Source organism: Oncorhynchus clarkii, chromosome 18 (genome assembly GCF_045791955.1).
Source record: "Oncorhynchus clarkii lewisi isolate Uvic-CL-2024 chromosome 18, UVic_Ocla_1.0, whole genome shotgun sequence".
Lineage (NCBI taxonomy): Eukaryota > Metazoa > Chordata > Actinopteri > Salmoniformes > Salmonidae > Oncorhynchus > Oncorhynchus clarkii.
Window position 1 is genome coordinate 53,029,667 of NC_092164.1, and position 5,639 is coordinate 53,035,305.

Here is a 5,639-nt window from a genome sequence, read left to right on the forward strand (position 1 = left end):
GTTGCTCAGTGTGATCAAACCCCCATAGCTGCACATGTCTACTCTCTACCCTCTACTGGAGAGCAGCATGTTCACCAGAGAAACCAAGCAGCCAGCAGGGAGGGAGAAACAGTTCATAGTGAAGTGTGTAAGGCCTATATGCACTTACATTAGACGTGAAGGATGTTGTCTTAAAAGCAGTGCTTTAATATACAGCACTGTTCTGTATGACGCCAACAGGCATTAGATTAATAACAAAACAAATTGATATGAGTGACAATTGTTCCAGAATGTTTCTTTAAATGGTCTTAGAAGTGGATGCAGACAAAGGAGCTTAAAACAGATTCCAGAGAGATTGACTAGACGTTCTGGTCTGAAGCTACTGTAATTAGGGTCAGGATAGCAACATTGATGTGGTTGTATCATAACAAGCCTAGCAGACAGTCATGGCTTATAGACGGGAGCACCAGGAGAGCACCAGGAGATCACCAGACAGACAGAACAAGATGAAAGAAGAATAACCGTTCCTGCCCTTCAGGCTCTCACTCTCGCTCTCGCTCTCTCTCACTCTCTCTTTCTCACTCTCTCTCTGTCTCTCTCGCTCTCTCTCTCTCTTAAATTCTCTCTCTCTCTCTCTCTCTCAAATTCTCTCTCTCTCTCTCTCTCTCTCTCACTCTCTCTCTCTTTGTCTCTCTCTCTCTCTCTCTCTCGCTCTCTCTCTCTATCTCTCTCTCTCTGTGTCTCTACCTATTTCTTTCATCCCCCCTTCCCTCTGTCAGCATCTCCTTCTCCTCCATTCCAGACAGATAGACAGTCCCCTCACGGTCACGGCGGCGAACCACAGCATGCAGAGGGTTTGCCTTTTTCGGTTGCATCTGCTACCCTGGTCCTGCACCGATCCTGCCCCGGTCCCAGCCCCTGAAGGCATACATTTCATGGGATCACACAAGCAGCGCTGGTTCTCAGCCATACCAGTGAGAAGGAGGATGTGGAGGGGCTTTCACACAACCTGGCTTCTGACCTCCCCATTATTACCAGGGTCAGGGGGCTGCAGGGGGGCCCACAGCCTTCCATGGGGGCTGCTCTCTCCCAGGCCGCCACGCATCAAAAGGCCATTTAGTCAGGCCAAATGTCAAACACTAGCATGTTTTGATCGTAGAGTCGTTATCAAATTAGGCGATGAGTGAGAACGGGTGGGAGAGTGTGTGTGTGTGTGTGTGTGTGTGTGTGTGTGTGTGTGTGTGTGTGTGTGTGTGTGTTGTCTGAGAGTACTGGGAGTAGTACTGGTAACATCAGCAATTTTTCTGGAAATGTAATTACAGCGGTGTAGTAAAAATAACACAATGAAGGTATTCAAAGATGCTACTCATTCTAAATTCTAAAATGTATTCCAAATATGCTTTTGCCTCAAATGACTTCACCACCAATACATCAGATTGGATTGCGTTTCATCTATCAACATGTCAGTCAAAGTGCTAAAATGAACACGGACAATCCAGTCTTTTGCTCATTTCCCTAGCCCTCACACATACAGATAAATCAATCACATGTATTTATAAAGCCCTTCTTACATCAGCTGATGTCACAAAGTGCTGTACAGAAACCCAGCCTAAAACCCCAAACAGGCAATGCTGGTGTAGAAGCACGGTGGCTAGGAAAAACTCCCTAGAAAGGCCAGAACCTAGGAAGAAACCTAGAGAGGAATCAGGCTATGAGGGGTGGCCAGTCCTCTTCTGGCTGTGCAGGGTGGAGATTATAACAGAACATGGCCAAGATGTTAAAATGTTCATAGAGGACCATCAGGGTCAAATAATAATAATCACAGTGGTTGTTGAGGGTGTAACAGGTGTAAATGTCAATTGGCTTTTCATAGCCGATCATTAAGAGTATCTCTACAGCTCCTGCTGTCTCTAGAGTTGAAAACAGCAGGTCTGAGACAGGTAGCACGTCCGGTGAACAGGTCAGGGTTCCATAGCCGCAGGCAGAACAGTTCAAACTGGAGCAGCAGCACGGCCAGGTGGACTGGGGACAGCAAGGAGTCATCAGGCCAGGTAGTCCTGAGGCATGGTCCTAGGGCTCAGGTCCTCCGAGAGAGAGAAAGAAAGAGAGAAAATTAGAGAGAGCATACTTAAATTCACACAGGACTCCGAATAAGACAGGAGAAGTACTCCAGATATAACAGACTGACCCTAGCCCACCGACACATAAACTACTGCAGCATAAATACTGAAGGCAGGAGGGGTCGGGAGACACTATGACCCTGTCCAGATCAGTCTTTTGCTCATTGGCCTAGCTCTCAAACATACATATCAGTCTTTTGCTCATTGCCCTAGCCCTCAAACATACAGATCAGTCTGTTGCTCATTGCCCTAGCCATGAATCATACAGATCAGTCTTTGGCTCAATGCCCTAGCCATGAATCATACAGATCAGTCTTTGGCTCAATGCACTAGCCCTCAAACATACAGATCAGTCTGTTGCTCATTGCCCTAGCCATGAATCATACAGATCTGTCTTTGGCTCAATGCCCTAGCCCTCAAACATATAGATCAATCTTTTGTTGATGAGAATATAAAGTGGAAAAGCAAACTTTTAGCTTATTTAAGGTTTAAAAAGGATACTAATTTCCACTTTAACATGTCAGACTTAATTTTCCCTAAAAACAATGTATAAACCCCTACAAAAAATGGCCATTAATTATAATCCACATAATAGATGGGTCAGCTGACAACGTCACGAAAACGATGTGCACGCTTCCATGGAGCAGAAGTAAGCCTGTTGTGATTCTGGCCAGATTTGTAGCAAGAATGACACTGCCATGTGGGGAATCATAAGTGGCTTGTTTCAGCATGTTATTGATACCATGTCTTGATTTGAGGTGTTTTGACTGATTTCATGTCAATGCAAATATGGCTAAAATTCGCTGGCTAGCTAACCAACAACTGTAACAATGTATTTGAGAGACAACAAGTGGTCATTCTGCAAATGTATTTATGTTTTCAATAAACAATGGAGAAGAAATATAGCTTACATGTTATCAAAAGTCTAAGACAACCCTGTCTGTTTTTCCCCATTGTTGAGCACACCTCGGTTTTGTTGCTAACCAACGAACCCGTCTATAATTCTTATATCCTGTTGCTGCAAGATAATTTTCCTGCTGTAGCAAACTGGCTCAAATTAAGGTCCTACATTTGTACCTCCGGTCCCCCAAACCAGACCAGAGATGAAAGAACCCCCCTCCCAAGGGGAGAGTCTGTGGTGTCTATGCATCATGGCCACCCACCAGGAGTCAGACATGACTCAGGCCAAACCTGTCGACCCACTTCCTCGACTAGAAACCCCCTCCAGCACAACACATATGAAGGCGTCTGGGAAGAGGCTGCCGCAGTTGCATATTTATAAGAGGGGCCGTTCTAAAATCAACAAGCACAGTCAAATATTTCTGGGAAATAATGAAAATGTAAAAAGTGAAGCATTGTGTTCTCATTAGACAGACTTTGGCATCGTACACCCTTTTTAAGGGTACTAACGGCCATGTTAAATGTGTTAATAATAATTCTGCATTTATAATCCATTTCTAACGTAGTTTCATCCAACAAGTGGATCCAACAAGAGGCCGTTATGATGCTGCATTGAAAATACAGTTGAAGTCAGAAGTTCACATACACCTTAGCCAAGTACATTTTAACTCAGTTTTTCACAATTCCTGATATTTAATCCTAGTAAAAAGTCCCTGTCTTAGGTCAGTTAGGATCACCACTTTATTTTAAGAATGTGAAATGTCAGAATAATAGTAGAGATAATGATTTACTTCAGGTTTATTTCTTTCATCACATTCCCAGTGGGTCAGAAGTTTACTTACACTCAATTAGTGTTTGCTAGAATTGCCTTTAAACTGTTTTACTTGGGTCAAACGTTTTGGGTAGCCTTCCACAAGCTTCCCACAATAAGTTGGGTGAATTTTGGACCATTCCTTCTGACAGAGCTGGTGTAACTGAGTCAGGTTTGTAGGCCTCCTTGCTTGCACATGCTTTTTCAGTTCTGCCCACAAATGTTCTATAGGATTGAGGTCAGGGCTTTGTGATGGCCACTCCAATACCTTTACTTTGTTGTCCTTAAGCCATTTTGCCACAACTTTGGAAGTATGCTTGGGGTCATTGTCCATTTGGAAGACCCATTTGCGACCAAGCTTTAACTTCCTGACTGATGTCTTGAGATGCTGCTTTAATATATCCACATCATTTCCCTTCCACATGATGCCATCTATTTTGTGAAGTGCACCAGTCCCTCCTGCAGCAAATCACCCCCACAACATGATGCTGCCATCTCCGTGCTTCACTGTTGGAATGATGTTCTTCGGCTTGCAAGCCTCCCCCTTTTTTCTCCAAACATAATGATGGTCATTATGGCCAAGCAGTTCTATTTTTGTTTCATCAGACCAGAGGACATTTCTCCAAAAAGTACGATCTTTGTCCCCATGTGCAGTTGCAAACCGTAGTCTGGCTTTTTCATGGTGGTTTTGGAGGAGTGGCTTCTTCCTTGCTGAGCGGCCTTTCAGGTTATGTCGATATAGGACTCGTTTTACTGTGGATATAGATACTTTTGTACCTGTTTCCTCCAGCATCTTCACAAGGTCCATTGCTGTCGATCTGGGATTGATTTGCACTTTTTGCACCAAAATACGTTAATCTCTAGGAGACCGAACGCGTCTCCTTCCTGAGCGGTATGACGGCTGCGTGGTCCCATGGTGTTTATACTTGCGTGCTATTATTTGTACAGATGAACATGGTATCTTCAGTCATTTGTTATTGCTCCCAAGGATGAACCAGGCTTGTGGGGGTCTACAATTTTTGGCTGATTTCTTTAGATTTTTCCATGATGTCAAGCAAAGAGGCACTGAGTTTGAAGGTAGGCCTTGAAATACATCCACAGGTACACCTCTAATTGACTCAAATTATGTCAATTAGCCTATCAGAAGCTTCTAAAGCCATGACATCATTTTCTGGAATTTTCCAAGCTGTTTAAAGAAACAGTGAATTTAGTGTATGTAAACTTCTTACCCACTGGAATTGTCATACAGTGAATTATAAGTGAAATAATCTGTCTGTAAACAATTGTTGGACTTGTGACTTGTGTCATGCACGAAGTAGATGTCCTAACCGACTTGCCAAAACTATAGTTTGTTAACAAGACATTTGTGGAGTTTTAATGACTCCAGCCTAAGTGTATGTAAACTTCTGACTTCAACTGTACATGCCAATGGGAAGTGATCCTCTTGACTTCAGTCAGTCAAAACTGGGGCTGACATAAATATGGGGTGTGGTAGGTTGACAATGAAAGACAGAGGTGGCTCTAGAACCCTTCCCTTGGGGGAAGGAGACAACGTGAGAATTGGCATGGGTGTCAATGGGTTACCACTTGAACACATCCTCCAAAGGCATTGTGTGTTAGTGTGTATGTGTGTGTCTGTGTTTGTGCATGTGTATGTAGATGACCAAACACGGCCAAACAAACAATGCCCCCCCTACCCCGCCCCACACACTCACACACACACACAATGAGCGGTTGTCACACAAGTCTCAGGGAGAATTAGCCAGTGCTTCCTCTCCCAGTGAGTGGAGACAAAGCTAGCCTTTCCTCTGTGAAACTTAATGCACAGA